We start from the raw sequence: 8,583 nt of genomic DNA on the forward strand, positions 1-8,583 counted from the left end.
ACAGACAGTCGAAAAAGAGACAGTATCTGCTGCTGAGAAAAGTTAGCTCATCTGCGTGGGAGTTTTTTTTAATTCCATAAAAAAAGATCAACATTGTGTTCATTTTGCACAATAATGGTTACAAATTTACTCTCTGTCTTCTCTCTGCCTGATGTTGCAATAATATTAATTTGAATAATTTTGGCCATGATAATCGTCCAGTGAATATCTTGACAGACCTAATTTGTTAGACTCAGTAAAACAGAAGTGTGTTCTTTCAACTTCTTGTTTTTTTTGACTGTTGTCTTACAGCCCTATCGACTTGACGAAGAGAATACTCTTGTACTTTGGAGCCTAACAAAAACAGAGGAAACAACAGCTGTTGCTTTCACAGGAACCTTTTTCACGGCCCTGCTCTGCCAAAGAGCATCGAAAGTTAAAAGGGCTTGGTAACCAAGGAGACAACCCTCACCCCTCCTCCCATCCCCCATACACCCACGCTGTCTCTCTCTTTGGAAGAGTATTGGTTTACAGCCCATATTGGGCTATGAGAGAGCAGATCTTGGGCCTGGATCCTTCAGCCTTCATTATGGCACCTTGATGAAGGACGAAGAAGGAATCCGACACAATTATTTCTACTCTGACCTCCCTCTCTCAACACACTTGATGAGCGAGTGGGGGAAAATGAGGAATTTTAATCAGAGATTCTTGACATCCTGCTTAGGGCTCTGTTGCATCTGGGCCACGGTTTTGAGCCAGGTGTGTGTCTTGTGTTCCTGGAAATCTTCCAGTGCCAATGCTGCTTTATTAGATTGAGTCAAATTACAGCAGGTTAACTCAATATGAAGAAGTGCAAGCCCAATGTGATGAATGCGCCTTCCGAAGGAGAGAAAAAAGAAAAATAATTTTACCTTAGTCCATTTACCAGACAAATAGGTCAGCATTCAGCATGCCTGGTTCTATCCCTTAGAGGCTTTCAGGCCTTAATTTTTGGAGGGGCATAAACTGTTTTAGTTTTAAAAGTGAGAGTGAAGTACCAAGAGAACTTGGAAGCACTTTTCTAAATTTAAAACATGCATCACATTCTTTTGCTTTCTTTCAAGAGAGAAACGAAAAAAATGTGTGATTACATGACTTTCTTTCAAAGATTTATGAATCAGTCAGAATAAATGACTGCTTAAATTCAGAATCAATAGTGCACCATTCCACAAACCGATGATTTTACTGATGCACACCACACTTGAAAGTACATTTTTTGGTGGATGTTGATTGTGCTCATGGCACAAGATATGCCCAAAAACTAGATTTTAATTAAATTTTTAATATCATCCAGTTCACTGATGGGACATATTTGTTGTAATACTCATGGATGGTCTGTCTTAAGTTCGATTTATTATTCACAAAGTTTTCCTTTCATCTTTGGAAGGAATTAAAGACCATGAGATCCTACAAATCTTTCTCAACAATTACTTCTTGCCAAAGGCATGAAAGTAATATTACATTGGGGAACTAATTACAGTGTAATTAAGTTTTCATTTGGCAATTAGTAGTCTGCAAATCATTTTTAATTTACATGTATTCCTGGCTTTCCTTGTTTGGTTGTGGGACAAACCACAGCGCATATTCAGATGGCATGTTGTCATTTTACTGCTGACAAATGTCTGGGCAGATGATGGCATATCCAAGACAGATCTCAGTAATTCTTGCCATGTCATTCCAACCCATTTTCTTCAGTGTTCTCTTCTTTAGAGCTGTGATCCAAACATACAGCCTCTCACACCACTTTCTTTAATCCATTAAATATCTTTGGAAATTAATATTTGCATTTTCTGGGAAAAAGTCATTTGTGCTCAATTGTCAAACGTCTAAATGCCTTCAGCTGCCTTCAGTCCATTTTCTTTCATCTCCCAAGGCACAACAATAGATTTAGTTGGAGACACCTTGTGCTATGAATTACTGACTGTCAATTCTTTTGAACGTCTTGATAACCTGCCGCCTCTCAAGGTGCACTGCTTTTGTTATGTTATGGACCAAAGAGCGAGCAAGGACCTGCTAAAACTGTGAAAAGCACCCACAATTCCTCAGGGGATTATTTCCCATTTATTGCAACTGTAGTATGACCTCTGTGTTTTAAAAAGAGATAAACCTAATGAGATTGTCAGGTCAATGTCCCATTGCGACCCTCTCAGAAGCTGCCCTTTCCCATTGATCTGAAACCAGTTTAGTGTTTCACTCATAACTGTTAAGCTCAAAAGATCAGAAAAGTGAAAGTTGTTTCTGGATCAGGGCAAACAGGAGATACGAGGGCATGTGTTTTTGCACTTAAACGTGTATTGTACTTAGGTGTCAGAAATGAGATATAATGTTGAAATTATATGTTGATATACATTCTGAATTCCTTTCTACTATTTAAATGAGTATCAACAAGTTTTACTTTCAAACAAGCATCCACAGCAGAGAACAATGTTTTTAGAACAGAAAGCAAAGGCCTTTTTCTTTTTAAAGGCTCAGAGTAGCTTTTCAGGCTGATGCTGAGCCCTCTCAACTCTAATGTGCTTATCCAAACAAGGCGCCAATGAACAGGTTAAAGGGTCAAATTTGTTCACATTTGCCTTTTGTCCTTTTATTTCAGCGCTCTTTCTAGAGCACCTGTTTCCACCCCTCCTTTTGGTTTTCCTAATTTTTGTTTATTTTAGGACGTATCCGTTTGCTCCAGGCATTTCACAGCTCGAGCTTTAAGATGGCCAATGAGATCTGTGAGATGCTTAACCCTTCTGCCCTGAGCCATTGGATAGGAAACAGTTGTGCAGAGCACCAAAACAGCTCACCCCTTAAACAAACTGTTTAGAAAGCAATGACATACTACTTAAAGGGACAGTTCACACAAAAATGAGAGTTCTGACTTTATTTACTCACCCTCACGTTGTTCCAAATTACGTTTTCTCATGTAAACCACAAAAGCAATGTTGTTTTGGATGTCTCCACCAATAGTCTATTATCGGCTGATAGTGTGAAGTGAATGTATTTTGTCTTTACATGTATTTATGCTTTCCATTGGACAATGTTGATCACCAGGGGTTTATATTTTCATTGTTTTAGTGAAGTCAAGTAGAGTCCAGTGAAGGAACAGTAACTAAGGAACATGTAGAAGTCAATCCCAAGCTAAATATCACAACCTGGGTGATTTATGCAGCTTCTTCCAGTTCTCTCAGACATCTCGGTGTGCATTGTCACTTAGACCTCCATCAAAAGCCCCATGCTGAGAATTTCCCTTTTGGTCCTCGCTTTCACACCTTCACAGTAGGTCATCCCTCCATCTCTCTTTTCATCTCTCTGTGTCCATACGGAGAGCGCAATCCAAACTCCCCCTCAACCTCGACATGGAGTCTGTGTTAGCACATCCAGCTGAGAGAAAAGTCAACAGTACTTTAATAGTTTTCATGACGAAGTCTGAAGAGGAACTGGGTGTGTGGGAATGTAAGGGGGTTTTGTAACTTTGCCAAGCTTTTTAAATAAAAGTTCTAATTGTGCATGTTATGTTTCAGGTACAGTATGTGCATTGTTTTAGCCTACAGCTTCACAGGATAATACTCCATTAGCTTGGAAAATTCAAAGACAAAATCATGTCAATACAAGCACAAGGAGCAAGTCAACCAAGCCAAACACTTTGACAGCTATTAAAGCCTCATACATCTAAATATGCTAAACCCTTAAATGCCTGAATGCTGTTTAAACTCATTGTAAACAGTAAGTCAATAACACCCTATTTAGCCTGAATCCTTTAAAATCCCCACATCACTTTATTCTCTGATCACAATAATCCCATCTAATGCACCGCAAAGGCAATATTGTCAGCAAATTTGTCAGAGATGATAGAGGGGAAGATCTTCAGTGAATAATGGCTTGAATTTTTGTCTTTTTATTATACAAATACATTGTATGTTTAGAAGACATGTAATATACAGCAAACAAGTCAAATGTATTTTATGTATTTTAATAAAGTAAAAAAAAAAATACTATAAGAAGTAGTCATTACGTTAAGCAAGTCCAATTATTGATTAATGTTGAGCTGTATGCAATATTGTGACACACCATGTTGTGATGTACATTTGAGTAAAGCAGATTGTCAAAAAAAAAAAAAAAAAGGAATCATGGAATTTGGTTCTATCAATCATGATAGAAGCAGATGTCAGTGGCAGGATTGCAGTTAGTTGTCAAGACTGTCATTAAACCAGAATATAAAGTGATGGTACTTTGATTAAAAATGTAAAAAAAAAAAAAAAAAAAAAAAACATATACATTGGATATGGTGAATTTTGGAACTTGGAACTGGAGTACTGAGAGATAATTTGCATGCAGTTTAATTACAGAGTGATTGTTTACTTATGTGGCAAGCTAAGGAATTAATATATTTGGTTAAAAATGAAAACATTTTGTTAGGTATTAAAAACCAATTTCATATTTTGCTTTGTGCTTTATATCAAGATGTTTTAAAACTGCATAAAGCTTGTAAGTAAACCAGTATTTCACCAGCTGTCAAACGTTATTTTAATGATAGAATTTAGAGATTATGAATAAAACTGAATGGCACATGTCATTACCTTCTCTTTGCTAAATGTAATTACTTCATTGACCTGACAAGCATTAAGACACCATTCACAAATGAAAGTGTTAACGTAATGGTTCAGTAACTATACTAAACCAACTTTCACACTTTACAACAGTTGTACGGTTAACACAGACCGACTCTCGACCACATGTTTGAGTAATCGGGTAGCCACAGCCTGTGAGCACCGTGGGCTGGGTTTATTATTGTTAACATTGAGTGGCTTAAGGAGCTCTCCCTCTGTTTGTGTCTGCGGCGGCCTCTGCCAGCTGTACGGACATATGGAGGAGAGTGTAAAAGAGCATTTTCACTGTAAACTCTGCTCTCTATTAAAGATCATGTGCCAGTGTCAGAAATAGATTTTTTTTTTTTTTTTTTACACTTACAAAGGCGTTTTCTTTTCTCTCTTCATATTTTCAACATACACAGCTATCGTGCCTGCACTAAACCTATAGATAAACCATGATGAAATATATTAAATATCAGGGTCACACCTTATTTCAAGGTCCAATTCATATTAACAAACCATTAACTATGACTTTTGCCTCAATAAACTCCTAATTTGATGCTTATTAATATGTAGTTGTTAAAGGTACAGTTTGTAGGACCTGCCATGAGAGGGCGCACTACCAAAACAATAACAATTGCATGGTTTGATGACACTAAGGAGGAGTGTGGAATGATGGGATTTGTTGTCTCCTACCCAACCGCTGACAAAAATTCAATCAGACGGAAAGATAAATCATGGATTTAACGGATGAGGTGAAGTTTTTTATAAATGTTGTGTTTGATGTCATAATTTTCAAACGCGAGTTCAACGATTTGCGCATGTAGATTACGTACAAAGTCAATGCAAAGACGCAGTCAGACTATGGATCAGACACTCCTCGCGCGGGTCTAGAGACGCGATGCCCTGCGTTTGGCGTGTACACCCCATAAAACTAATCTTGTTGATCGTTATAGCATACGTTTTCTGTAAAAACACAAATCAAAACAACTAACCTGTCGAGTAAAACACAAGCGAGAGCGACATCTCTTTCTAGTTGAAGTTTGTCGCGAAGCTCTCTCCATCTAGAAAATGCAACACTGATATCAATCCTTGCTCTTTGTCTCCTCTTGTCCCAAACTCTTCTTGGTCTGGTCCCGGTTTCCCGATAACGCTCACTCTTAGCATGCCAAGAAGACCTCGAAAGATATATCTTACAAGTTGTTTATGTTTCTAAGTGTGTTCCCCGAAGTGTCCCTTAGGAAGCTTCTACCACGCTGCCTCTTACGTCCGACATAACAAGAGCGCTGTCCAAAGTGAAGGTGCTGAATTAGCTGGCATCGATTGCTCATGAATCGATTTTCCACTTCACGCGAAGGTGCAATACAGTGTTAAGAAAGACAACACGTTCTATGCAAATGAAAGATTCCTCAAATTATTATAGTAACATTTATTTTAACATATTTTAAGTTATCAGTAGAATATAGGCTATAAATTTAATTATCAAATGGTCAGTAATATGTTCACACGATATGTTGTGACGGATAGACGAACCGGGTATCCCTCGCTAATCATCCACCCTCCTTATCCCGTTGTGCCACTTCTTGACATGGGTTTAACGACTTATAAAAATTATATAATACACTTTTATATTAATGGTAAGGTACTTTACAATCTGAATTGATTGGCAAGCAGCTGCAGTTACTTCTGTTTAATGCAGTATTGATTGCAATTGGTTTATGTTTTAAATACAAAGCAACCTATCTACAATGAACAGAGAGAGAGAGTGAGAGTTAGATACAGAATACGATGGGGAAGCAACGTAAAAAGGTCACCAAGCTTCTCGTCAGAGGATGTTGAGGTTTTGCTGGACATTGCCACCAGGTTGGAGATCACACCCCTGTGGTCCACTATAACATTCACGTTAATGGCCGTGTCTCCCTTTTGCGATAAGTAGCCTACGCCTGATCAATCACTGATGAATTGGCGATATGGATGAGTGTGCCATCCACCAGGATGTAATAATCCCTGGCATGACACAAAAGGGCGTTGGTGACAGTGTGGACGCACCTCCACACCGAGGTCTTGATTAGGCCGTAGCCCTCTCCCACGACCTCGATGAAAAAAAAAAAAAAAAACGTAGCGCTGGGCTTCAGGGCTTAAAGCAAAATTCCGCTGCATTAGGCTGGCAAGCGCAGGTCTGAGAAGCTCCAGCAGCTCCATAATGAGTTGTCTTGGGAGGCGATTTTTTTTTTTATATAGCCACGTCAGGCAAAATGTCAGAAGGGCATTTGTCGAATAAACAAATTGACGGACTAAACGGCTCCGCGTCCGGCTCCGTCTTTCATTCAATACAAGGACATCAGGATCGCTGCTATGGTCGCTTACTGGACACAACCATGATTACCCATTTATAGATCTTAGCCATTTAGAGCCAAATTGTTTGCCAAATTTTAATTATCAAAAAATTGATAGCCAATTCACTTTAATTACATTACAAAAAAGCCTAGGCTAATTACCACCATATTAGTTCTGATACCACATAAAGTCAACTTCATAAATAGGCCTGTATCCATTGCGAACATAATTTATTATGAGTCTTAAAAAATAACATAAAATCATTGTTGAGCCACAACACTGTCAACATACCATAGTTTGACTTGTACTTCACTGCACTGATTTCTGAAGACTGCTGTACAGTAGCGTCTTGAGCTCAAACAACGCTAAGAGAGAGGTTAAGGAATAGGTTAAGAACTACTTAGCGATAAGAACGTTTTGGGGAACCGAGCCCTGTTTGGTTGGCCCGTATGCTTATGTTTACGGGAGTTGTCCTTGTCGACGGAACCAGCAGCAGATGGTAAACAGTAATTATGTTCCATAAATAAGTAACACAATCCACCATTAAACGTGCAAGAAGAAGTAAATAAGGAACTGCTTGAAGTAAGCTAGTGGTTTGCTGGACGCTAGACACTTCTTCCGCATTTGTCCACGACACTGTTGTCATGTGGTTTCTACATCAGTAAAGGCGGTAACAAAGGGTAACTAACTAACATTGACAGGCGACTGCACTGCCCCGTGTCACTGTTTAGAATGGGAATTTTCTCATGATTTACAAGTAGTTGAAAACATTAGAGTTATTGTTAGTAATCAGCTGGACAACATATATAACACTAGCCTAGTGGTTTTTAGATATTTTACTGCAAACATCTTACAAATTGTACCTTTAAATTTAGGTATTGGGTTGGATTAGGGATGAAGAATATGATCATGCAGAATATGTGCTTTAAACAGGCAATACATTACATTAATAATAGGCATCATCTAATAAGTATCTAATTAATAGTGAGAACTGGTCCTTACACTAAAGTGTTACTAATGTTAGCAAACAGATAATTAAAAAAAAAAAAAAAATATTTACATTTTTTTTTCCGGGTGGTTTTGTTGTTTGATTATAATTAAAATTACATTTTTCATTTTCTCACATTTTTTGACATTTCCCTTACAGTCCCTAGTTAATTACTGTCACTTTTGTGTTTAAGTGGTTTACATTTTTCATCTGTTTCTGGAAAATATAATTTGGGATTTATAAGTAAAAATCTCATGTATTGTCATTACGTTTCGATAGTTTGTTTTAAAGTACTGAATGTTCTTGTTGGAAGAGCTTGTGCTGTTAGTTGGCTTGGAGTTCCCTTACTAGCTATCTGCCAAGATGACATTTTGGTTTGACCCACAGCTTAAACCTCTCCGAGTGCACATAAGAGGCACACATCTTCTTCTGAAAGGTCTTGAACACCATCCAAGACAAAACATCGGCCGTCTCAGAATGATATAGAATAACAGTGACAAAAGACTTTCTTTTTTTGACCTTCTTTAGTTTTTTGGTGGTTGTCCATTCATTGTTTATTCAGAGTCTAAAACTAGATTCATGCAGAGTCATGCATAACAATTTAACCTTAAAGCAAACCGTATGCTGAATATACTTTGGGCATTTAAATTATGATTGCTAAAATAT

This window comes from Carassius gibelio, chromosome B5 (assembly GCF_023724105.1).
Source record: "Carassius gibelio isolate Cgi1373 ecotype wild population from Czech Republic chromosome B5, carGib1.2-hapl.c, whole genome shotgun sequence".
Lineage (NCBI taxonomy): Eukaryota > Metazoa > Chordata > Actinopteri > Cypriniformes > Cyprinidae > Carassius > Carassius gibelio.